The following is a 27,377-nucleotide window of genomic DNA, read 5'->3' on the forward strand; positions in this document are numbered from 1 at the left end:
AAACTTTTTGATGTGAAAATGTTCACAGCAGATTTTTTTTTTCCCTTTGTCCAGCTACAGATTGGAAATTGGAAAGAAAAGCACCAGAAACACCAGCTAGGTCCAGGTTATACAGATAGGTTTGTGTGATGTGGGTTTCTGTCTGGTTGGACTTAACATCAAACTTATGTCCCTAGGCCACTCAAAATCTGTCAGTGCTAACTAATACTCCCTGACACTTCACCTTAGATTTGAATCCCTGACCTTGATCTGAAAGGTTGTGTGTCTCATTGCCAATGCCATCTACCTCTAGTTTCTCTTCCTACGGCTGCAAGCTGAAATAACTTACTTACTTAATTATCCCTGCACTCCCAATTTCACACATGACAGAGGAATGTATGCTCACAGAAATTCTGGCACCTGTATAGCACTGGCTAACCAGCTGGCAAGAACCACTGAGTGCTATTAGACAGCAGTCTTCAATCACCTCCAAAATATGCATTGAAAAGACACTATATTCATTCAGCCTCCACAACCCTGACACTGAATGCAATGAAGGTTGTTGAATTTTTTAATGAAACTTTGTGTCATACTGAAATTATTACTGCTGTTCTATTTGTACTTCATTTCATATCTGTTTGTGTTGAAATGAATTTAATTTCTCCTTCAGGCACCATTCTCAGAGGCTCCTATTCTAATTTTATTAGTTTCTGTGCCTTTAACTTTCAAAATTAAACACAATGCTTATCACAGTAGTACACAAAACTGATTATACGTCCCGGATTAATAAGCTTGAAAGGCATGTTTAGTTAAGATTACATCAGGGCTGTACCTGCTTAAATATTTTAATGGCTGAATGTTAAAAGAAACTTATTCTAGCCTTGAAATAAACCTCTGACAATATTGCACACAGAGAATTAGGGACATAAGGAACAAGATTCTCCTAACGCATCCACTCCTTTCCTTGTTATCAGAAGCAACTGCATGAAAGATCTGGTTCATATGTTTATCATTTGAGTGCATTCAGCAATTTTTATTCCCATGTTAGTGGATTTAATAACACAACAATTTCAGAATAACTGATAGAAATCTGTAGTTCTCTCTAAACTCTTCTCCTCCCACTGATGTCTTATAAAATTTACTCCTTGGATGCCATTCTTGGATGCTTCATTCCTGTTGAAAGAATAAAAGATGCTCAAAGGTTGGCCAGCATTTCTTATATCCACCATGTTCTTCTCAAGAGACTGAAGCCTTTATGCAGACAGTTCCTTTTTTGTCCACATATGGCATGGACAGACTGAAGCGAATGTGAGCCGCCGGTTGGTTCAAAGGTGGTAACATTGGACAACATTTTCATTATGGCTTTGAAAAATGTTGATTGCAAAATAAGGTCAGGACAAGCAGGAAACTTGAACATTTATTACACTGGTCTTCCTGAACAACAGTAAGCAAAAGCATTTACCTGGTTTTTGCATGTTACAAATGAAATAAAATACAAATTAACTTGTTCTATTACTAAGAGCAAAAAAGGCAAAACTACTCTGCTAGTGGGCTGTCATACTGAAACCCCTCAGCTTGGCAGGATAACTTACTTGAACAACAGGTGTCAAAGACGCCCTCTTAGAAAAAGCTCCTCCAAAGAACAGGTCTTCTGCAATGCATATATCCCCAAAACATGTGAGCTGCATACTCATTTTCTGAAACCACCTACATTCACACAACCCAGAGTGTAGTTGCAGATCTCACTCTGGTAACTAACTTTTACTCTTCCCAGCTGCAGGACATCCAATACTAACACTGCTACCATAATTACACCATTATAAATGTAACTGAGCCACACATAAGGCAAAAAGACACAGAACGGAAATATTTCTAGGACTTTGCCTACAAACTTTGCAACCTGACAAGCAACGTTACAGCTACTTTCTGTTCCACAACTGATACAGTGTTATTCTACATTCTCCAGTAAACATACTTTTCCCAAAAAAAGCTAGCTAATGTTTTTCTTTAAAAAGATGTGAGGAAAGAAGTTAGTAGAAACAATAAAGAAGTCAAATGAGGTAAAAAGAAAGCTGCAGATAAAAAGTTTCTGCAGTTCTGTAGAAAGCATTGACTCCAATTCAAGTATGTTACCAGAATTGGCCATGACTTGTTACCAGTATCATCAAATCAGCATAGGTTTGAGGGGAAGAAATTTATATAAACCGCTGCCTGGGAACAGGTATTAGCTGGTGGTGTTGTAATGTGTCATTTGCTCTGAGCATGTCACCAGTGAAAACACAACTGAGTACCATAAGTTCAGAAAACAAACACACACACACAAAGCGTGCTAGATTGCTTCAACAGTGATCTGTGTCTATCCAGCTACAGCAGATTCTTGTACTACGGACACAATCTCTCCAAATTAGCCCAAGGAAACACTGAGGACTGAAAACCAGTCTGTAAATGTATTGCAGAAAAGCTTTTAAGTGGATACAAGAGACCTGAGTTTCCTCTGTGAAGAAGGACAAAGCAAAATAGAAGCTCAAGGTACATTGAGCAGGACTGCACTGGCAAAGGATGGGCGTTAAACAGGCGTTTCATGTAATAACAAAAGTTGTGCTAGAGATGCCAATGATTTTCCATCACAAGGTTGTCTTTGTGTGTCCCCACACCACCTTCACCGTAGCTGCCATAACAGCGGTTGGAGACCTTCCTTTGCTTGCTCTCCAGACCGTCTTGATCAGCAGTCACACTCTTATGTCCACACTGGTTTTCATAAGCAAGAAAAGCTTAAGTATCAGGTTGTAACTAAAATCTCCCTCCCACTCTCCCCACTCCCACTTTTTAAACTTCAGGGTGGAATCTGGACCCCAGTGCCACTGACAGGATTTCCCTCACAGGTGGGAGGGATTGGCCACCTTCAGTGGGTCACTGTGGCTACCAGGTAAATCAACAGAGAGAGCATTTTTCTCGTCAGGACGTTCCTCTCCTCTCCCACTGCCCAACTCAGGCTGAATCAGAGCAACTTTATCTGAAAGACAGGAAAATGACTACTCATAGTAAGGACGGAGGGGAGAGGGCAACCTCCATTCCGCAACCAGAGACACTGAAAATAAGACATGCAGGGATTTTATCACGTTCCTGGAAAGCTACTTTATCATCTGATTTCATTCTCTTCTCCTGCCCCTCTAATATTCAGCCCCAATTTCCTCTCAATTAATTCAGCCCCTAGAGCCTATTTATTGACAGCTTGACCACCGTGGAGGAAACAGAGAAGAAAACCAGAAAACACTTCATAAAGCACCATTCATCTTCGAAACTTCATAATGGGCCATACATCTTCAGATATGACGTGTGTATGCATTCTAACCAGACATGTAACATTTCAAGTACCCTTAAAATGTCCCACAAGTTATTAAATTTTTAGTTTTCAGAATCTAGTCTCAGATCATCAAAGACTTAAATCAACAATATATATAAAATGAGATGCACATGTTTTTCAATATGAGAAAGTGCATGCACATACAAAACACAATAAAGCGTTACAAGATTCAAGTTCATTTAGCATGACATTTGTAGCAAATTCCTTTTCTGAAGTAACATTGCGGAACCCGGAATTATACCAAAACCAGAGAAGTACATTTTCTTATACTTGAGGGGAAATACTGATGGTGAGATTATCTAGGCCAGTAATAACAATGTGTTAAAGTAAAACAAAGAATCTGTTCTCAATGCTTCTGCATTTTGTTTTTGCAAAGTGTTTGCCTTCCCCCTAAGTCCAGGACCTTATACACAATTTTTCATAAACCCACAATTTACTAGATACTAAATCATGTTTCTTGACTCCAGACTACTATTATGTATTTTTAAAGACATTTTCTTCATGCCAATCAGCAATAGCAAGAAAACTGCTTTTCCAAGGTTGTCAACAGAAGGGAAATTACTAAGTGTATTATTACCACATTAGGAATATTTAACCGTGACCATATGACCAGTGGTTGAAATTCCAGTGAACATATACCTGGGTTTTGTTCAGATATAGGAGACAAAAGATCTTTTGAACACAAATGTTTTTAATCCAGGCAACACATGATGTCAGAGACATTCAAAGAAATTAATATGTGAGCTAAAAATATATTACTCCCGGTTCTCCCTTCCACATGATCTGCAGGGTCTGGACTGTATTCTAAGTTTGTTTAGTGTTTTTTGTTTTGTTTTTATTTTTTTCTCTAACTGAACCTACAACCAAAGACTATTTTATTTCATGGAGTTTCCCAGAATCCATCACATCTGAATCACTTCCATGGTGTTTAGTGGCATCCAGCATCCCTGTATATTCCCTCCCTCTCCCTATCACAGTGGGAAATCACTTGTTGATTAAAAAGCACTGTTTGCGTACGTTACACTGATTTTAGGCAATGTAAAAGATGTGTACTTTACATCCGCAGGGGACAATGACTGGATTTGGTGCAGTGTGGAGTCTGACTGATTCCCAAGAAAGCTGTTCCCTGCATATACAGACAATATGCTCATTTCTCTCAAAATGAAGATGCCTACCATGACAGACTGCAAGCTTTTGCCAGGGAAGCGTGAGTCTCTACAGAGAATGACTCCAAGCAACATTCTGTGGGCAGCAGGTTAGTAAACAAGGAACATGGTCTGATGTTTTTTTTCTGCAAGGGTCACATTTTACTAATTAGGTTGCAATTTTTTTTTATTATTGTTCATATATATTTACTGAAAAAAATTACAGTTTTCAGTGTCAAGGGCTTTGGCAGTGCATCCTTTATAAATGAAAGTACTAGTTAGGTTTATTAGTTGGAACATTTTAACCACAGGCACAAAGAAGCCATTGTGTATGCCTGGTGGTGTGGTCTGAAGTTTCTCCTCTCCCAGTGCTTGCTGGCAAGATGCTTCTCATACAGTATTTGGAGCAACTGAGCACTAGCCACATACCTAAATTGTGTAATAGATGGCATGTTAAATAACATCTCCTACACCAAAGCAAGAAAATGTAAATTTTTACAGATTTAAAAAAATAAACAAATAAAAGCACAAAGGAAGCAGGGACAGTGCTAACAGATTACAAAATTAAAATCTGAGTAAAAGTTGTACAATAACCTAAAACATTTTTCTCTGGACCAGTGTGGCTGAGGGTGGGAGCCCCTTAATTTTTATGAAAGGGGATGCATAAGACAAGTAGCGAACAATGCATTCAGGACATTAGTGCAAGTAATAACACTCATATCAACAGAGCGGGAAAGCAGAGAAGGACACAGCTTTTTTCTCATGAGTTTTATAGAAGGGAAACATAAGGAAACTCTGACCCTGTGTAAAAGCCTTTGAAGCTGGATATAAGCCTTCTCTACAGCAGCCAAGAAACAATTTGTTGGATCTTGTCTAAACACTTAGAGCTAACACAGTTTAAATATAGTTTTGATTAGTCTAGCTGCATCCATCTGAACCAAGCAATGTTCACAGTATTTATTACTTCTTTTGGTTTATATAACATGCTCCATCCATTAATTTTCCATGTAAATAGCTAGCAATTAGGACCAATGTTCAGCAAATGTCCTCAAATTTCCAGTATCCCCATGATGTAACACTTCTTAGACCGTAGATAGTCAATTCACCTCTCTTTTTCATGAGACACTTAGATGTAAATACAGCTAGATCCCACTTTATCCCCAAGTTGGACAAACTGTCTTTAAAAGAATTTCATTGTAGCTTTCAGATAACTCAGCAAAATGTATCCAGTTTGGACAAGTCACTGTTAACATCACCGGAAAATTGAAAATACCTTGCCTTGAGAGTTGGATTTTACTACACCACGAGTAGGTGCATGTTAAGGAGTCCTAAAAACATGTCACCAAAATGTATATTGGGAGAAGATGGATTATTTCAGAAGGTGGAAGCCATCATCTCCAGAAAGCTGCTGAAAGAGTCCAGGCTAGTTTCAATTTCCATCAAAACAGAAGAGATCAAAGGGTTGGATGAGCAAAGAGGAAAACATACTAACTACACATTGTGAATACCAAAGCAGCATCAAAGACATACAAGGCTGCAAGTGCAAGGCCAGCAGAAGTTCAGCCAGTTCCAGAAGTGTCTTATAAAGACAACTGCAATGGAGTCTTCTCCTGACAGCTGTGTAATTTCTGTCACTACTACCTTTGTAGATACACCACTACCTTTGTAGTGGAGTAGTAGATACACCACTATCTACTACATGGATGGGCAATTATCAAATGAAGATCATCACTCTTTTGCAGGCTGCACATGCAGATGTGGCAGAAGCTCCTTTGTTTTTCCTTTGTGCTCTTCTCCCTAACCTTCCAGGTCACGGAAACAATCCTCCATTAAAAATTAAAACCTCCCTCACTAGTTCTAACTGACACACTGCTGTGACCTTCACTGAACATAAACCAAAACCATTGTGGTTAAGGAAAAAAGAAAATTCAGCTTTGAGCACAACAGTTCACAACTCCAAGCCTGGAGATTTGGATATGACAGCCCACCATCCTGTAGCCCTTTCTCCTCTTTGGACTGGGCATATCCAAAGGCCTTTCCAGTAAGAAGACAGCTGAGCAAAGGTTATTTATTCATACATTGGAATGTGTTTTGCTTTTTTAAGTAGAAGTTTGTTTAATTAGATAGTGGAACTAACAGAAACAGACTAAAAACTAGAGGCAGAAGAGATGCAATATGACAGCAAACTCTTCTCCTTGTCAGTATTTTGCAGCATTTGAAATGTTTAAAACACAAACCAAGGAAACTTGGGGAGCTAAGTGATCGGCCATTCTGCAGACAGCTAACCACCTCTCTCAGGAAGCTTTTCACGATATTCCATCTAAATATTCCCTGTTCAGTTTATCTCAAGCAATTATTCATGCTATGTGCAGACATTTTTTCCTCCTCCCCCACCAACCCACTCACTTCAGAAATACATAATGATTCTACAGTCATTCTCCCCTGTCATTCCCTACCCTGTGCCTACATTTTGTGTTCTTTCCACTGAATTCCTTTAAAGTAATCAATACTATTCCTTTTGCGGGACTGAAAATTGAAAGCTAAAGATGGACTTCCAGATGAAGTCCCATCCTAAGATACCTAAATTGCAACAAATCCTTGCAACTGCATCATGTGGTGGTGTGGCAGCTCCAGGAAATTGTATTCCAGAAAACCTCTGTATTAACCTGGGGAAAAAGTGATTGAAAGGAACTACCTGTTCTTGAAAATATTAGTCACAGAAAGGGCTGAAAAAACTACCACATATAGAGAATTTAAATCTAGATGCAACCATCAAGAACAAAATATCTGAAGAGGAGAGTTTGTGAGAGCACAAGAAGGCCAACTGGCAGACACCTCTAAGACCTACATGAGCCTGCAAGAAATGCTGGCTATGATAACAGACTTCAGTTCAGAAGAGCTGAATAGTTAAAAAGACTCTCCAATTTATTACTGGTCATTTCTCATTTCTCTCTCTGTGTCAGGATTTAAAAAACTTGTGTCTCTCCTCTCTCACTGCCCTCTGATCTCGTTCTTGTTTTAATTCCCTGTGCACATACCGTGATTCACACCTCTCTCCATCCTTTCTTGTTACCTCCCCTTTGTAACCTCCTTTTCCCTGACACTCTTAATTCCTCAGTTAAACACAACAGAGTAAAAGGATTTCTCTTTCTACTGTCCAACCATGTCACTCCCCATGCTTCAAAATCCTCTTAGTGAGTTTAATCCTTCAGCTTCCCCCACTTCTGTCAAACAGCTTTCTGTACTTGCTCTGAACTTCTCGAACTTTTATTTCAAAATCCGTACTTCCAAACTTTTTACAAAGTAGTTATTTTAATTGCTCCCTATGTGTCATCCACTTAACTCTTCCCTCATCCCTAGTTACAACTGTAAAATCTTTGGGAGAGTAACTACCCTGTTTAAGTGTCCTGAAAACCTGGGATACTATGGACGCAACTACAGCTATGTGAATATAGCAGAATTGGGAGGGCAACCATATTATTTGTTCTAGATGAGAACACCGCTCATTCTCCTTTTCTTATTATTGGACCATAAGTTTAGCAGGTACCAAATATTCCCACAGAGGGTAACTGCATGTGGGTAGCTGTATCTGGGTTGCAAGATTTGGATACCTGACCCCAGGGTTTTCAGTGCCTGCAAAACTCCACCCTTCTACCAGAGCAGATGGTACCTTTTCAGCAACATGGACTAAAGCCAAAGCCATAAACCCATTTAATTCATTCCTCTAGAACATCTACTCAGCTTCAGACTATCAGTCCTTATTACAAGATGCTCAGTGACCTGAACCTGAAAACGGGTAAGGATGACACAACGCCAGCGGGCAGTGCTGTGACACAGCTGCAGCTGGTGGAGCACAGGAAACAACAGAACAGTTGAGGTCACAGGTGGTGTCACCACCAACATTCAGTGTGATGGAACATTTACATAATACTGGTTAAAATACAGCTAATTTCTGTCCCCTTTAATAAGACTGAAAGTTGCCCAAGTTAACAGTACACTTTCAGAAAAATTACTTTCTCCAAAAAAAAGAGTGTAAGTGCCTGACCAGCGAATGCAAAGCAGTTTTGCTCCCCACACTTGATTTTAAAGTCGCAATGGGTACAAAACTTTAAGTAGTTATTATTAACTACTGCAGCTAACACACTATAAACATTTATCATAACAAATAGGCAAATACTGCAGCTTTAAACCTCATCTACTAGCACTGTTCAAAACATTTTCTGTTCCGACAAAACTTTGCATTACCTAAAAAACATTCATTGCCAGTTCAATATCCAAAAGATTCAACTGTGAATGAATTAACATGGTAATTTCACATAGATACAGTTACATCTTATGTCTAGATTCAGAGGTGGCATCCATCAGATCTTTAAAATTGCAGATTTTTCCCATCCCCTCCTTCAGCCCTGCTGTTGGGTAAATACCAAATTTTCAAATGCCTTCTCAAAAACATTTTATCCCATCTAATAAAGCTATGTTAAATGTTTAAATCTATTTTGAATCCAACAGGACTCACAGTATCAATATTTTCTAGCTATTAACACTATAATTTAACTGAATAGTGTCAAAATGCTGTTCATTAATATTGATTAGGTATGTTTCTTTCCGAGTTCACTGCATGTGCAACTGATCCAGTACTAATGATAAAATGATAAAGACACCTACCTGTTTTACCTCCTGAAATCTCTTTACCAAAGGTTACACAGTGGCAGTTCCTCATAAATTTCCCTTGCCATTATATAGCCTATTTAACTAGTTCTATCGAACCTTTCTTAAGTGCATAATCAAAGAATTAATGACTTCTGTAGCTCAGCAGTGAGAATTCTGAGCTAGTAACATTGACTATTTCAGCACAATTTGTAACATACTTTAACAATGTTGAAAGCAACAGTTCATTCCTATTCTCTTTCCTTAAGTCTCCTAAGTAGCTTTACAAGCACAACCTGCTGGAAATAGTCTTGGCATGAGAAGTAGTTTCCTCAGTGGTTATTTGTAAGGATATTTGCTAATAATTCTACAGTCTAATGTTATATTCCATCACAGTTCCTTTCAAATACTCAGAAAACTGAAAAACAAAAGAAGGTTTTTTCCCCCTAAAATCATTCTGCATTGCCCACTTCATATCATGGTCATCTGCATATCTGTCACTTTGTTTTTAGTTCTTTATAAACAATTTATAGAAGCAGAGCAATTCCCATGATCAGATTTTTAGAGATAGGTATACTCTTTTGCCCTCTGCTTAATCACTATATTATACAAACCATACTCCTCTCACCCAATTTTTAAAGCATGACTGTTGTCCATTACAACATGTAGTAGAAAGAAGCCAGTATGGTTCAGCCGATAAAGTTCCTGCACGGAGGACACAGAGAAAGCGAAGCCAGATTCTTCCGCCTGTTTTTTTTCTTATAAAAATATCACACTTAATTAAGGGGCTTTTTTTAATTTTCTGACCGAGCATAATATTGGCAAAAACAAATCAGGCACCAGTCAAAACAAATAATCCCTTTGATTTACTCCTCTGACGACTCCAACTGGTTGAGTGTAATTCATTCTTGAAAGGATTTTGCTCCCCAAATCCCACACTGCGAGCGGCTTTCAGCCCCATGAACAAAGTGAAGTGGTCTTTGGTTTTCACGGGGAGGCTCAGTGATGTGGAGAACTTTGGCAGGGCTACAAAGGCTCAGCAGAATGGAGGCAGCCTAAACAGATACGGCTGTTTGGTTTCTCTGCCGGAACTGCTAAACACAGAAGTAAACTGTATGAACTCTGTTTGCTCACTTGAAGTATCACAAAAAGCACAGTTCATTATTAAGTCCACTGACAAAACTGACAAAAACGTGCTCAAAAAACCCTTAAACAACAAGCATGTACAAATGTTTAGTATTCTGTACATACAAAAGAACTTAGCTGAGATTCCTAAAGGCTTAGAGGAAACGTGATCAGCATAAAGGACACAAACCAAGTCACGAAATTAAAACCCAGAATGCCTCTGGTTGTTCTGCCTGGAAAGTACAGGCAGAAGGACCATTCTAGATCAGGCACTCAGGAGGAACCTTGAAACATTTGACCTATATCCTTGTCAGAGAAACTTCACACTTTATTTCAGGGAGGAAAAATAAATAAGGATCAAAAGACTCTTTTAAACCAGTCTGATGCTCCAGGTATAAGACAGTACATCTCTCTCATGGAGTCACCTAACTGCTGCTTCCTGAGCACCTGCCTCAGTTCTCCCAACTTCATGATGACACTGCCAGTACCATGGACTTCCACAAACTAAAACTGGAGCAGACTGGGTATAACTATACTGGTGCAACCAGGCCTTGATGCATCTCCACTTAGCCTCGTTCCCCTCACTGGTCAGCTTTACAGAGTGCAGATTCCACTTCACTGAGCTGATCCTGCAGACTTGCTATCACAGCATGGGAGGGTGGGAAAGAGCATACTAAGGCAATTCCCGTTCTAAAACCGCATCAAAGAAGAAAGAAGGAGATGTGTTTCTCCAGCACAATCATTTGTGGCATCTTAATAAATCTAGTGCTCTACAATGTTCAAATTCTGTATGATATCCCAAATCCCCCCCTCCTTTAACAGTAAAGTTATTTATTCCCAAAAAAAGGGTACATTAGTCTGTCAAGTACAGAAAGCACCGTTCAAAATATTTAATTTTGCTGTAAAAACCTTTCATTGTTGTTGCATGATTTTTTTAGTAATTCAGTTACAGCAAAAGTGATTCGCTCCAAGTTACTAAACCAGTAATTTATTAATCATTCTGTCTAGCCTAGTAACTGCTGCACAAAATGCACTAAAGTCACAAACTCTTTTTCCCTTGAGCAATCCATTTACAGCATGCAGAAATTAGCTAGTGAAAGGACTATAACAATTTCTTTTATCTTTAGAAGAGTTATAGTTCCTGAGTGCAGCATCACTGGGAACCTCTTTCACGTACGCTTTCGAACAAGACCGTAAATCAAAAGTACCAAATCTACTTTCAGTTGCAGTATTTTTCGTCCTTATAAGACAGCAAAAAACCGAAAACAGTGTCACAGGTTTCAAAAGGCATCTCTAAACACTTAAGTATTGAGAGTATGTTCAGTTAATACAGAATAATGCAGAAAATACACTACATGGGTTACCAGTGGTAGAGGTAAGAGAGAAAAAAGTGCCCCAACAAACAGCAAGTGAATCTGTTGGATTTAGTCACTGCACCTTGTCCTCCGCACAGTCTCTTGAATAAATAGCTTTATAAACCTTAATCGAAATGGAGTTTGCAGATATAACTTTGGTTATGAGATATAATTTAAATAAAAGTCTACTAAGAAACTCAGCTGGATTAGAATTTCAAGGAAAAGTGAGTTGTTCTTAAGTTATTGTTTTATAAATATGTGTTCTGGTCCATTCCCAGCTCTGATAACATTCACTGAATATCTTCCTGATTAGATCGCCAAGAACAATGTAACTCCATACCCAAGTATGTCAGATATATATTATTTGTGAGCCATCACACCCAGAAACAAAGCATCTTACGCAGCAAAAATTTCTCCCAAAGTCTTCCAACTCTTCTTGGAATGAGCAGGTTTAAGTGAACAAAAATATTCCTTTTTCAGTGCAGAACATGCATTTCCAGCCAAAGATTATTCTCAAAAGTATGTAAGCCAGGCTGTGCAACACAAAACTTTCAGCAACCAAAAAGAGGATTCAGCACATACAGCATTTTTTTTTAATAAATTTAGAATATATTTTCCTTGGTACCAACATATTCCCATGAACACAAAAATAGAAATCCCTTCCTCCTAGCCCTCTTCCCGAGACTGTAAGTAAAAAAATAACCTTATTCACTCAGAGACATGCTTGGTCGGGACAAGGAGGATGCAAGCAGAAGGGAAAGTTAGAATTCTAATAAATGGATATGAAGTCTAATTTTTTTCCTTGGGAAAATCCACTTCATCATCTATATTCATTTCCCCTGGCAGTTGTCTCCTACCTGTCCACTGGCAGACAAACTAACTGTAGAGATTTTTAAGAGTACATTTAAAGATGGACAGTAGAGTCATGTAGAGCATTAAAATTAAGGTACGAACATCAGATCTTGATTCTGCATTCAGCAGGAAACTACTGTGGTCAGCAGAACACTGCGACAGGAGCTCAGCCTATAGGCTGCTGCTATTTGGTATTTGCTGAGTCTTTGAAAAGCTGCTTAATTTCCAGCAAAAGAAAGAAAGGGGAAAAAAAAAAGATACAGACCATCATGAGTCATGGATCTGGCCTACTGCATCTTTTGGCAAACTAAGTTTAAGCCAGTGATTACTAGCATCACAAATATTTGGGCATCCGCAAGGACTATGAAATCCAAGAGAATCCCCAGGCAAAGGAATGACTTCATCCAAGAGCAGAACTTGCATGCTTGGACTGGGGACTTGAGTTTCTTTGACTTGATGGGTCCTGTGCATGAACCCTCACAGGGACGGCTGCTCTAGGCTGTATTACCACCATGGACATACATTTCTCTACATGGGGAAATACAAATGCTAGACTACTCCCCAGTGATTTGTATTTCCAAACGTTTGATCAGTCCAGATGCTACTGTCAGGAAGAAAACATCTCCTCAAATGCTTCTGCAACCCAGATACAAACTGAGAAAACTTCAGCCAGATGCCATTTTCCTGCTTCTTATCCTGAGTCCACCTACCAGCCTATCTATGGGGGTGAGGCCCTAAATTTTCCATACAGATTTTCATGGGATTGGTGCCCCTTAGTCAGGTAGAACCCCCTACTCCCAAAGCCTGATCTTTCCCTGCCACTTAAGACATAAAGTAAGGGACTAAAATCTAATACTAGATCCATCCTTAGCTGTTTTTTTTCAAAACTAGATAGATAAAAAATTCTTTATTCATAGCTATAATATCAGAATAGCCCTGTCTGTCTATTAATCTCTGTAACAAGTACGTGTTAAACACCCACTGGCAGTGTACCATTCTGCAGGATGAGTATCTGCCATATACTGTTTGTCCTTTAACCTATTCCAAGGGGACAAAAATATATTGGAATGTCTTCTAAAAAGTTTTGTTTATTTTTGCTGGAGGAACAGTGTTTGCAGATGTACATGGTGCTGTATTTCTATGACAGGGAAAGTGAGGTCAAAGGAAGCTGCCTTTCTCTGAACAAAAGGTCAGTGAAAGCCCTTATTTCCTGAGGAATTTAATTCTACAGGCTTGGACCAACTTTGAGAAGTAACATGTCCTGCAACAGCTTTGTCAGAATGTGGCCCATCATACAAGAGGAGCATACCTACTGAGTTTACAGTTTTCATCCTGTGTTTTTAGATGGCACAGGCCCATAAAATTGAAGAGCAGTAGAGAAGGCTCAATACCTTGAATATGACTAAATCACACTTATCAGTATAGGGTACATATCTTCAGTAGAAGACGGAAGTACTAGGTCTGCGGATTCTTCAGAATGTCTTTTTGTCCCACCAGAACTCTCCTCTGTCAAGCTCACCTTCATCTAGCTGTTCTTCATTCATGAACTAACGTCATCTAAGCACAAGATCAATACAGTCTTGGTCCTATTACTACAGAAATACATGGTGAGGAAGAAAGAATATGTAGACTTGTCTCATCCATATGTTACTGGTGCTTGAGTCCATGGTGTCTTAACAGTTCACCCCACAATTCTCTGAGGTTGTTGAAAAGCAGGAAGAGAGAACTGAAGGATAGGGGTTTCATCACCACCCATGGGGACTGCTTCAGGAAGGACTCGAAGCATTTTAGCAGAGAACTCAGGAAGACATGAATGTTGTCTCTCTTTTAACTATTAACTTTGCAACACACGTGGCTCATCTTCTGGCCTGGACACTGACCATGCCAGTTCTAGGTTAAATTCTGACAGATGAGCTTTAGCAGCCTTTGAGTAGTCCTTCTCTGGTTTTGCTTGGGAATTAGAGGTTCAGGACAGAGCAGCAGCTGGCACATTCTTTGGAGCTGCTTTAACGCGTAAATACCTGAAGGAGAAACTACTCTCTGAATACTTCTCTCTCCCATTTCCTTTCAACACATGAATCAGAAATGAGATAACAATACTGGGTAGGAGAGACAACCCTCTGTAGGTCACCTTGAACTCAGAGAGCAATTACTTCAAATTTGTAATTGAAATAAACGTGCCTCATGTGGCTAGCACTGCATAAATTACATCAAGTGCTTAACTGAAGAGGAAAAATCTCTTCAGAAACAATCAGTGGCAAACCCCAACCCCTGCCTGCCTTCAGTTTTCCCCAGGACTTGCCCTTGCACAGCCAGCACTCCTAAGCCCAAACCAGCAACGCTGGGGAAGGCGCGTTCACCATGCGTGCAGGCACTCAGCAGGGGAACAGCAGAGCAGGCACACAGTTAAAGTATCACAAAAATAAATAAGATTGACAGCAAAAAACAGAATGGGTATTTCCATTCAGCTCTTCAGTCAAAAATGTGCTCCTGGCCCACAAAATGACAGCCCGTTCTTGGCTGAGCCAAAAAGCCACAGAGGTCACGGGCTCGAGACCTGCACAGCACTTCCTTCCTCTTCCCAGAACTGCAGCCTGTCCACCAGCTGACTCATTTTGTTGACCACCAAAAAGGTTTCCATCATTTGGTACTCTGCAGGCCACAGCGCAAGAATCTGGCTGTAGCACACAGCTCAACAATTCTTCCTGCACTTAATTTCAAACAAATGCAAGAAGGAGGAAAGACTATCCACACCACTTCAAAAAGGGACTGCAGTAAGCCAGATGGTGGGGATTACGTCTGAGGGAAGGCTGCTGGTTTACGATGACAGGATGTGAGGGGAAGGGAGCTAGAAATTTGGCATCCCCACCAATGCAAACTTAGCACTGCAGTGCATTACCTGTTGTGTGGGTAGTGTTCCAGTGATGAAGGTTGTACCTCCAGGTCCAAGACTGAAACAGAAGGTCACATCGTGGTATCTTGAATTCACATTTGCTTTGTTTTTGTAAATTTGTGACAGGCAGGTTACCTACAGAGTGTTTTTATTCATCACAATTACATATTTTTGTACCATTTATTATGCATGTGAAAAAGTGATGCAGAATTATGTCATTCCTTTGCTCACAGTTTGACTCAATTTTGCTATCTATCTATGCTAACATTTTTCCTTCATTTTTATTCTTTTCAAAAAGCATGAAAACAAAGAGTGTAAAACACTCTGAAAAAAAGGCTAGTTACTTTCAGATCCCTTTTCCAAGGTTCAGATAAGATTGTGATAAACATTTTAGATTTATCACTTCTTAAAATATTGATCTTAGGTACTGATACACACATCCAACCAATTCCAATTTCACCTGCAGAACAAAATCATTAAAGATGCATGTTTGTTAAACCTGTACCAGAAAATCATTTTATTTTCTTCTAGAGGCAAAGGTTTGATTAAACCTGAGACAGTGCAGAGAAAATGAAGAAAGCGCTGAAAAAATGGAAGTTCTTCACAGGACTGCCTAGAGAACTTTAGATAAACTAAGGCTTCTTAATTACTAATTCAGTAGGTCAGCTTTAGAGCAATTGCACAGCATTATGCTAATTGTTTCAGGTAAACCATTTCTGTGGATTATCTTCTGATAGAGTTTATAACTGCAGCTGGTTCACCAAGGAAAAGGAGGGAAAAGATACCTCTTATTCTATACCACAAAAGATGGATGCTTTGAGTTACATGATGTGAAAGACATCACATTACCTCTGTCACTACACTCATATCCCAGGTCAGTGTTGCATCCATACAGCTCCACACTGTATTTATTCAACACAGTGTGGATAATCCCTTGATCACTGGTTCTGCTTGGTTCAACGTCTCAGTTTTAAATTGGTATTAGCAATTACGATCCACATTACAATTAAATATGTGGTTTCAGATAAGGGAAAAGAAAAAAAAAGATCAGTTCTCTGCTTCAAAGATTCAACAAGAGATCTTAAAGCGCTCAAAGAAGCAAAATGAAGTTATTGAAAATATGCTAGTATCTTTTTGCACCACCCTGAGAGAAGAAACCCTTATCTATTCCTAAAAGGCACACATTTAAATGAAAATGCAATTATAGATGAAGATTCTTTCAAACCACTGAAACTGTTTAAATTGTTGTAAATACAGTTTCAATGCCACTAGATTTAAACAGCTAAAATTACTGCAAGCCAGCAGCTCTTTCTTCAATTTCTTAGTGGCTTTCAAAGATCATCTTAATTAAATGCATTAAGTGATTCTCAGTTAAGCAGGGAAAGGTATGGTTGGAATTTTTTGTTGTTTTGCCTTTAAACATACACAGCCTTTCCCAATTAGGGAAAAGTTTCCCATTAGAAAACAAAACTGAAATTCTTTGTGCTTTCAACACAAACGTGGATTCCTTTATCCTTTAACAAAATTGAATTTAGCAGCAAGTGATTCAATTTGACAGACATGCAAATTATGTATTTCCCCATCTACATATTATTGGCTAGATGTTAAATAGCTAACATTCGTGCTTCATGATATTGCAGAATCCTATGCTGAAAGGTCACTAAAAGAGCTTTAAATGTGCTACATAGATAATTAGATAAACAAAGCTATCTCTTTAGTGCAGAGGCTCTTGAAACAAACTGCAGCAATTACAGCATGCCAATCAGATGCTCTCTCAGCAGCCGGAGCTTTTCGCACTCACAAAAGATTGTCTAGATGCCTCCACTCATCTCTGTACAAACACGTTCTTCAAGTGTGACCCTTCAACCGCTCAACTTGAGGATCTGTCTAAAACATGCTTGCTTGCATGTCAAGACAGCTTTTCCAAGGAAAAGCTGGATGTCATCTCATTACTTTTATGCCACAATTTGTACCACACCTGCTAAGTCCTAAGTACATTACAACTGTTCTCAGCAAATATGGCAAGGACCCTGTATGAGCCACTCTGCCAGGGGCACACTGCACATTCAATTTCTGCTTCCTAAAGAAAAGCAGATCGCATTTCATCCTGGTAAGCACTGATGATTCCTATGACTTTGCCAAGATTATTCTAAACCGCTCCTCTCTCCTCCAGAGTATTTAGTACTTTATCTTTGTGACCTTGGCAACACCTGCAATCACATTGTTCATTCCCTCACCCTGGTCCAGTCACCACCAGATTCAGAAGGTCACACTGAAGTGCAACCAAGAACATCCCCTGACTTCTTCTTAATTCACAGAAAAACCTGCTACAGATAAATGAAAATGGAAGTAATTTGAGTGTTAGCCATTGCTGACTTTGTACAACAAATAATCTCAAGCATTCTGAAAGGCTTGCTGGGTATTTTCAAGGGGCAGGGAGGGCTGTTACATTGATCTCTAGCAGGAAATTGTGTGCATAACAAAGTCCACAGATAAAAAAATATAAAGCTTATATAATTTCATATAATCTAGAATATTATCCTTACCAATTTTGTTGAAATTTAATCAACCTATCAAAGCCAGCTTATTTATATTTCTTTATACTTAGTTGTATCTCTTCCCTGAAACTCAGCATTTAAATTTGTCTAGGCAATTTTAAATTAAACTACCAAATTAATCAATGAAAAAGTAAATGCATCACACCTAGTGGGTAAGGGTGCAATCCAATTATTTTGTCGAACTTATTTGAAGGTTGGAAACTCTAATGAATGAGAAAAAAATTGTCAGACTTGGGCTTGCTATAAATAGGCTTATTAACTACAGCCTATTTATATGCACAGTATAACAGCTGCAGTCTTCCAGAAAGACTTGCAGAACAACTTGCAGAACGTGTTAAGAGACAGTCAAATAAAGTATGATCTGAACATTAATTCCAGCTAAGTGAACAGATCCCTGGAGCACTTCAGCATATAAACTGAGGTCAGTGGACTTCAGGCAGAAGTGGAGAACATAAATCCAAGACATCCCTGACTTCAGGTTTACAATGCCAAGAAACAAAATCATACAAGCAGAACAGACCACGAGCTGTAGTATCTGTTTGTAAGATAAGATGGAGGGGAACATAATTGTCAACAGTTCAAGATCTTGTTTTTCCTTTCCTTCACAAAGAATAATGTGATCTCAGGTCCTCTTCCTGATTATTTGAAAGGGGAAAGAAGAGGAGGGAGGACACCACGTTTTAGAGCTCAGTAATCGCTCTCCTGGCAAGAAGCTAGATGACAGACGGTTCCCATTTGGAATGGTAGAATATGCTCTATTCTGCTGAGCAGCATGCCACAGAAGAAGGTGCCCTAAAACTATCATATATATATATATATATATATATATATATGTATGTAACAGCAACAAATTCCATTACAATGAAGAAGTATTATTTCATGAAATACCTTCTCCCACAAGCAGAACATTAAACTTGGCACACGGAGAGGATGAGAAAAATCTTTGTCCAGTTAACATCACTGAAAGCAGAAACTAAGCACAATGATCATTAGACCAGGTACACAATTAAAAAACAAAGCTCAGAATTTTAAGTGATACAGGAGCACTGAGATAGCATTAATATTTCTCCCTGCTGAGTTGAAATACTTAAAATACAAGGAAAATCCTACTTCTATTTGCTCATATGCACTCTAGGAAAAAACACTGATTTGGTGAATTTCTAAAGCAGTATGGTTTACAGACTATTTCATCTTACATCATGATATTTTTCCATTCTCCACTCTGTATATGATAATGTATGTATAACTAGATGAAATGGGACATAGAGGTTTTTTTCTGAGTAATTTATACCAGGACACTGTACACTGTTCTTGAGACTAGTATTTCATAATGTTGGTTGTAAATTCAAACACTGTGATAGAAATCAGATGTCAAGGGACTATGTAACTACCAGAAGAATAGGCATTTCAGTTTATTTTTGTTCAAATTTGTAAACCAGTCTATGGAATAAACAACAGAATAAAAACTAGTGGGAAAAGCAAATGCAGACTGTGAGGAACATACTTTTCAGCATGTATAAAGAAGCAAGCCTACAGAACCTGTAGTACAAAATACATTTTCTGTTAAAGATCCTGTAACATGCCCTTTTTTTTCTTTGCAACTTCAATAAATAAGAAATGAGATCTCATTCCTAAACACATAAACCAGTTTACTTTTCTGACAAGTACTATTGAAAAGAGTCAACCATGTAAATCAGGAATTTCTCCAAAGTTTCCATTTACCTCTTACAATGAATTAGAATTATACTTGTTTACAATGAAATTCTAGATAGCTTACATATCACATCATGATATAGTGTTCGTATAAGTACTGATAATACTTGAGAAACTCTATGAACAAAACTCATTCTTTGCTTTAATTAAGATTTATGTCTGCCAGCCTCACAAGATCTTTAACATTTTATTAACAATCATTTTGGACAAATTTTATTGGTATAATGTGCTTTACAGTGTATTTTGCTTTGCCAAACCATAATAAATACTTTTGCATCATTGTGACTACATTTACAATAAAGCTGCAGTGGCAAAATGCAAGGCCTTTAAGGTCTCAGAAGCCTAGGGGACTCCTTCTAGGCTGATGAAATTGTATAAAAAACTATGTAACAATGGTATAAAAAACCCCAAGAACGAATGACATCAACGTTTGAAGCACCTACTATCGAAGCAAACCAAGGTCTTGAGCCTAATTCTCTTAAAGACCACGTCAGCTGTGGTCGGCTTATCATTTTCACCATCTCTCCCCACTCCTTATTCTCACAAAGCAGCAATGCGATGCATGAAACGCTAACGAGTCTACTCACAATTCTGCAGCGCTTCAGTGTTTCTCAAGAATACTGTCTCTCTGCCAACCAAAACTACAAACTCTGCTGGATACTATGCTACATCCTTGAGTAACCATGTCTCTCAGCTGCTGCAACCACACGTTTCTTAGCATAACACCTCTACTGTCAGTATTTCTGTGCGATTGAGCAGTCCAAGTTCTTTCTCCCTTTCACCTCAGCCCCAGCCTGAACATTTTAGATTTCACTGCTATTAGCATTTCCCCTCCACTCCATTAACAATGTTAGCTCTGTCCACCATCTACAATCTCACTGTCAGGTCTTCCTCCACATTGGTCCCATGTGTGAGAACCTCTGAATCTGTGTTGAACAGCCCTCTACATCCAACCCACACGCTCTTAGACATGCAGTTTTTCATAAGACTTGCATGGAAAATACATATTTTTTTTAGCACTGCACTCATCTCCTGGACTGCAGACTCACTAGGACAAGAACTATCTTGGTAGTCCTCCTTCTGTTGTACAAGGTCAATCATACAGCCTGCACCTAACAAATACAAACATACGACTACAGCTATTTGACTACTTCTGTAGTCAACAGTTGTTTTTAAACTAATCCTTGACACTTGTCACTAGTATTTCTGGCACCTACTTATTCATAATGAAACGCATGATATAGTTTCTTTCCTCCTTCGTCCTCAATATTGTGGTTTCTTACTTCATGCCTCAGGCACGTATCACACCTGCCAAACCCAGGACTACCCTTTAGATACTCTTGCATAACAGAATGCAAGAAGGATGCAGTGTGATTTTAGAAGACAACTTTTTCAATGTGGAGGAAAAAACCCCTAAGTCTATTTGTAAATTATTACTCAAATAAAATCCCAAGTAATTCTTTACACTGCTATGTGGGAGTAGAGACAAAGGAATGGGTGGGAAGAAAAAATATTACAGTGCATCTGCTTATAGTCACATCATCAAAAGGACTACAAAATTCTGTGCTCAGATAAATTGACTAGCCAATAGAACAAGCACCCTAAATGTTCGTTTTTAACTTCTAGTCTCACAATTTAGTTGGTTGCAGTTCAAGAAGCAGAGAAGTTAAAATCCAACCAAATGTTCCAGAGTAGTGCACAGAGCAAAGGTCTAGCAAGTAGCTTTGGGCTGACACCAGACTGCATTCAAAGAGAGAAAGAGGCTGGGGTAGGCAGCCAGCTGAAGTGTATATGCTGGTATCTATGCCCAGGCTCAGATGAAAGGCAGAGAGCACGCTGAGCTTACCTCAAGAGAATCCAAATGAAACATGTATAGCAGGGTGACAGCAGCACTCAATTCCTCCAAACTCCACTTGACTCTAATGAGGAAGGCCACCCAGATGTCTTCATCCTTTATCACTGTCACCCTGGTGCTGCAGTAACCTAGGATATCACCAGTTTGGGTGCCAGTGAGTTGAGTTAGCACACTCTAAGAAGGTCCTACTCCCTCTAGAGAGCAGTTGTCAATGGCAGCTAAAACTAATACATTTTTTCCTTCATATTGCAATAGCTCATATGTAGTGACGGCTACTGTGCCTCAGCTGGCAAGAGGAGGATCCTGTCAAAGAGCTGCTGGCTTGCTTGTACCCAGTGGAGCACATCCCTTGGTTCTGCTCTGGCATCACCAAGCTGAGAGACCCAGTAACTTCAGGTGTCTCCAAGATCAGCAGAGACTGCTACCATCCCAGCCCTCTCCCCCACTCTCAGCTGCCCATTTATAGATATGGTCTAGTCATTTTGAAAACATCTGAACATTACAAAGGTCACATTACATTTGTGAACCTGACCTGACGCCTTCCAGCAAAATTATATCAGGAAAATTATTTTTAAAAATATGTAAGCTATTTTGAATCTTTCTTCCACATATACACATTCACTTGTTCCACCAGTATTTCAGACACACACTCTAAGTAGTACAACGCTTTTTAACAGTTTCCCCTTAATAACATCAACCACATATGTACAAATCACTTATAAGATGGATTTGTTGCATACACAGATACTGAGGTTTCCAAACAACATGCCCACTTTAGGACATATTGGTCATTCAGAGTCAGAAGGCAAACTATTGCCAAGTTCTCCCCAGCAGAATTAAATGCTTTCAGTCAGCTCTTGGGTTTTAAATGGGCAATTCAAGCTTTAGAAGATTTGCCAAACTCTACACCACAAAATGTAGCATGCACTTTAGACTTAAAATTTGGTAGGCCTTCTGGCAGTTAAAAAGAAAAAAAAAAACACAACACATTTTTAAAATGGTAAAGTTACAAATAAATATTTTCCTCCATATCAGTTTCATATTAATTTGTTTTCATCATGTCAAGACCTCTATTTAAAAACAAATGACAGCAATATTGCCACTCCCACAAGGCACACTATAAAAACAACCCCCACAATTAATAGTACAAAGTCCTATTACTAATAAAACACACGCACACACATACACAGAGGGTACTACTTCTTTCAGCAACTATTGATACAAAAACCTCAAAGAAAATAAAACTTTTCCTAATGATGCCAATGTTCCTTGTTCACCCCTTCTCTTGTTTCTTTTTCAGCATTTCTGTTCTTCTTTCCCATCAGTTCGCTATCATGAAGTAATGGGCTGGCACTCTCAAAACCCAATCTCCATAATCATCTCTTAAATTCTTTTAAATTCTCTTAAATTCTAGCAGTGGCAGGCATCAGCTTACAGTCACAGGAGAGAGGCTCACAGAAGTGCACTTACAAAGCCTTCAACATTTTGGAACAAATAGCAAAACAATCCACATGGAGAAAATGTGATAATGTAGCCATAGCGTGATGGCACCAGGCTCTTAAAACATTTCTACTCAAAGCTCTATTGTATGCATGATTTAGTTTGAGCATAGGGATATCTGGAAGCCACATCAAAGGGCTAATGGATAGACATTTTGTTAACATATGTAGAACTGATGCCAGGCCATAAAACAACATTGTACTGAGTATTACACATCTTCAGAGAAGTCTTTTTTTTTTTTCTGGGGTTGGGTTTTTTTTTTTGGTCTACAAATTATTTCTTCCCTTATGTGCATGAATGCCTAACAGGCTCAGAAGCCTGGACAATTTTCATGTTCTCTTGTTCCCTGGAGCTTTGCCCAGTATCACAAATTCCGAGAGAGGGCTGATTTTTGAAACAGGGAAAGGAAGAAGAATGAAAAAGTAAATAAGCTGCTGTTTCCTTTGTAGAACAGGTTCTGTTACATCAATCATGGATTGGTAAAGAACTTCGCAATCTATTACCTTAGCATCTCCGTTTCTCAGGTCATTCCTAGGACTGCTACTTTCAAAGTGCCGTCCAAACTTGGCTCAAAGCTACAGTACATTCTTCAATGGTCTTTTATGCCTGTGGTGTTCAAAATAGAGTTGCTTTTCAAATGGTACATTTTGTAGATATGGCACTCCATAAAAACAGGAGGCGAAAAAGCAGTGTAGAGTGAATTCCTGGAACAGCTGTTCAGGAGTCCAAAAAAGACACTTATGAGCCCCTCTGTGCTCTACAGTATTTATGCTAGATCACAGAATAACGAGCAACCATTAAATTTACGTACTTTGTAGGGCACTTAGGAAACAGTTTTCCCATCACTTAGTAACTATAAGTAAAACAGCACTGCACACCAAGAAATACGCAGTATGAAAAGATACTGAAAGTTAGGATTATAGAAGAGTTATGTCTTTACCCACTTTGATACCTTTTCAGTTAATCAAGTATTTTGGGGTTCTGTGTTTGGCACATTAGGTACATTGAAGCCAGACTAACAAGAAACAGCCACTATTTATAGCATTTCCCCAGAGACAGGAACTTCTGCACTTTAAGACCAAGCATGTTACATCTGTATTAAAATGAGAAGACAAACATGTTTTACTGCCAGGTCTGCCTGAATTTCAAATGAAAACCACATTAGTTAACTTGTGAATTTCTCAGTCAGTCAGTGTCCGGTGTCAACTTACATAGTTTAAATAAAACATCTCACCAATACACAATACAGTACAAAAGGATGCTAACAGCACGGTCCCAGGTTCAACAGTGTGCTTCAAAAACTCCTTCTCCAAGATAAAAGTCAGGAATGGACTGCAAATGTCTCTAACCTGCAACAGCCTGGACCTCAGCAGGTTCTGCTACCATACCTTTCCCATTTCACAAACTCTTTGGCTCAACTGTTAGCAGTCATATAGGCTTAATTATGTTAAGTCCCACAACCCACAGGTTTTCCACTCTCGCTGCTGTCCTAAGCACCGTGAGAATGAGATCCCAAGCTCAGAAAGGCTGCCAGGGCATCAAGTCATAGCATGTTTGGTCCCACTGCTTCCAACTTGTTTATATGAACAAAAGCCTGATCTTGAACTCATTGTCTTATGGGGACAGGCTCACCTCCTTTGGGCACTTAGAGGGATTCAGAGCTCAGCAGGCACTAAATGAGGACCTTGGGACTGACAGCGAGGATGGTGGATGTCTGCTCAGAACGTGCACAGTCATGCCCGCTCTGACATTAAGAAGGGTCCTGTCTGGGGAGAGCAGCCCTTCCCTAACTTAGAAGGGATAATACAAAGATAAATAGAACAGAGACATTGGTGAGACACTGAACTTTACTGACAGCATGACAAAATCCATTTCCTTTTTCTGTTCAGATGCTTTCTACACCACCTGAAAACTTGGTAGTGCAAAGCTGCAACTTACAGTAGGTTTCAAAGTACATTTTTCTTAGTTGGAGCAATTGATGCTAAAGCATTTGCTTACTGCTACTGGCCAAACAGAAAGGATAAAGCAAAACAGAAACCTGAAGTATCAGTGGGTTAACTTTTCAAAAGTACCTGCGTGCCTTGGGTGCAGAGCTGCCTCAAAAAGCAACAGGACATCTGCACCCATATCATATCATCACTTCTGAAGATGAATGCATTCCTGAGAGCTTGATGCTTCACAAAGCAGTAATTATATTTCTTTTATTGCTTTAAGTTGTTCAGAAACGTCAATGTGTTAAAGATAAGCAGAGGTGCCTAAACAAAGGTTTGCAAGTTTGACAATTCTGAGTATCAATTTTGATGATATCAAACATTTCTTGCAACAGCAAAACAAAGCATGTATTACAAGACTTCAAGAACACTAAGTCTAAAATAAAGCAAACTTTTAGGAAAATATGTCAGAAGTATTTAAACTACTTTTTTGTCTGTTTACTTTAACATTTTCCTAGTTTTACTTTTTTTTCCTCCATTGCTATATGAAAGGATCCACACAAAACACTTGGGAAAACTACTTAAAAAGGAGAAACTGAACTGGACATGCTGCAAAAGTGGGCAAATAAAGAAAACAAAAAAAAGGTAAGAAAAACCAATAAATCGTTTTCCCCTTTCAAGGATTTTAGTAATAATATTCAACATGGCTTGTAACAGATAACATTTTCAGACAAATATGATTTTGGTTCTTGGTGACTATATTAATAAACATGCTAAAATCTCAGAAGAGGAATTAATGAATTATTTACAAATCACACAGTATATTAAATTCTGGCCAATATATAGATGAATACAAACATGCCTAACATGCAGTTACATCTAGAACTGTATCACTTCTCACCAGACTTCTTCAGTATTCACAGTGACCCTCATTTTCAATTAAGTTCCAGTTTTTTAAGTTATAATTTGCTGCAATACCTGTGACCAGTTACGTTTCACAGGCTTCAGCCTAATTTCAAACTGTTTTGCTTTAGATCTTTGTAAGAGCAATACCACCCACTGCTGATTTCTCACCCAGAGTTCAGAGATCCAGATTTGCTTTTGTTTCAATTCAAAACTTAAACTGAAATTTTGGCCCATGGAAATGGCACCTTTCTATTTCCCTGGATTTGTAATGCATTTTGAAACACTTAGGCATAAAAGGCCTTGTAAGAGTTTGGGTCTGCAATGTATTTTATTGCCTAAATAGCTAGATGGTTCTCATTTTTACCGGAGTAACACAGTGGAATGAGCATGGTGAAGCACCTATTAAGGCTCCAAGAGGAACTGAGTACTAAAAAACCTAAACATTCACTTGTTTTATTTTTCTGTTTCTTGGTTACATTTTCAAAGTGTGTCCACTACCACTCCCATTAACATCAGCAGGGGGCTTGTAAATAAGTCTTTACTCAGTGTTTCAAAAAACTGAGCTTCTCAGTGGAAGAAGTAAAGAGATCCCAATCCATTTCATTACTTAAAGAAACAGAGCAGGACAGCAAAGAGAAAATCAAGTACATGCAAGCATCTCAATGCATCTTTGAAGGTTACATTTGGACACTTTATAATCTGAATTGAAATGTTGTCATTTTGAAATACACCAAACATAATTCAGGAAAGACAGCCTATTAGCTGGTTAGAAGCACTGCTAAAAATTCAGATGACATAAAATTAAAGTACCTGTACCCTAATTTAGAAGTTGGGGCATTGTCATTAACTTGGTAAGCATATGTTTCATGAAGCTAAACGCATAGGTGATGGTATATAAACCGATCAACCACAATGGTCGTTACTTTTTCCCTGCCAGGGATCAAGCTTCTGAAACTACATTCATGCTAACACTGAGAATCTCTAGACATCACAAGGCAGAGCTGCAGAACTACTATCTCAGAAAAGATAAAATCTTGTAAGAACTATGTCTGGTTTAAAGGACAGAGATAGTCATTCTTATTTTCCATTGAAGTTAGAAAACTACAATGTTTAAAAAAGAATCGTGGCTCAGTAGATGTACTTCAGCAGCAATTTCTAGTGCTGCTGTAACTGAGGTTGTATCAGCATTTTCACAATAAACCATACTGCCAGAAAAATCACTCCATGTTATAAGCTGACATAGAAGACCTCATACGAGGCACAAATCCTTCAGCACCATGAATTTAGTTTGTATGATTTTTGGCTAAGAAGTTGGAGGAAAAGAGAAAGCAAGAGGAAAAGTCTTAAAATTGAAACCAACAATTTAGGATTAACTAGTGTTCAAACAGAACTTGCAGACACTTTTTACCACAGATGGTTTATTCTTCCAAACTAACACACATACAACGCCTGCTAAACGCAGCACAAGAAAAAACATCTTCAAAAAAGTTAAACTGACATCCTGCATTCACTTTTACATTTGAGGAAAAACTCAGGCAAAACAATTTTATTTCC

At 38.7% G+C, this 27,377-nt stretch overlaps 1 protein-coding gene across 5 annotated transcripts in view; it reads right to left on the minus strand.

Moving 5' to 3' along the window:
- Nucleotides 1–27,377, minus strand: part of CPQ (carboxypeptidase Q) — a 166,469-nt gene that overhangs the window by 71,618 nt on the left and 67,474 nt on the right. The window lies entirely within an intron of this gene.

The sequence above is a fragment of the Ciconia boyciana genome, chromosome 2 (genome assembly GCF_034638445.1).
Source record: "Ciconia boyciana chromosome 2, ASM3463844v1, whole genome shotgun sequence".
Taxonomy (NCBI): Eukaryota; Metazoa; Chordata; class Aves; order Ciconiiformes; family Ciconiidae; genus Ciconia; species Ciconia boyciana.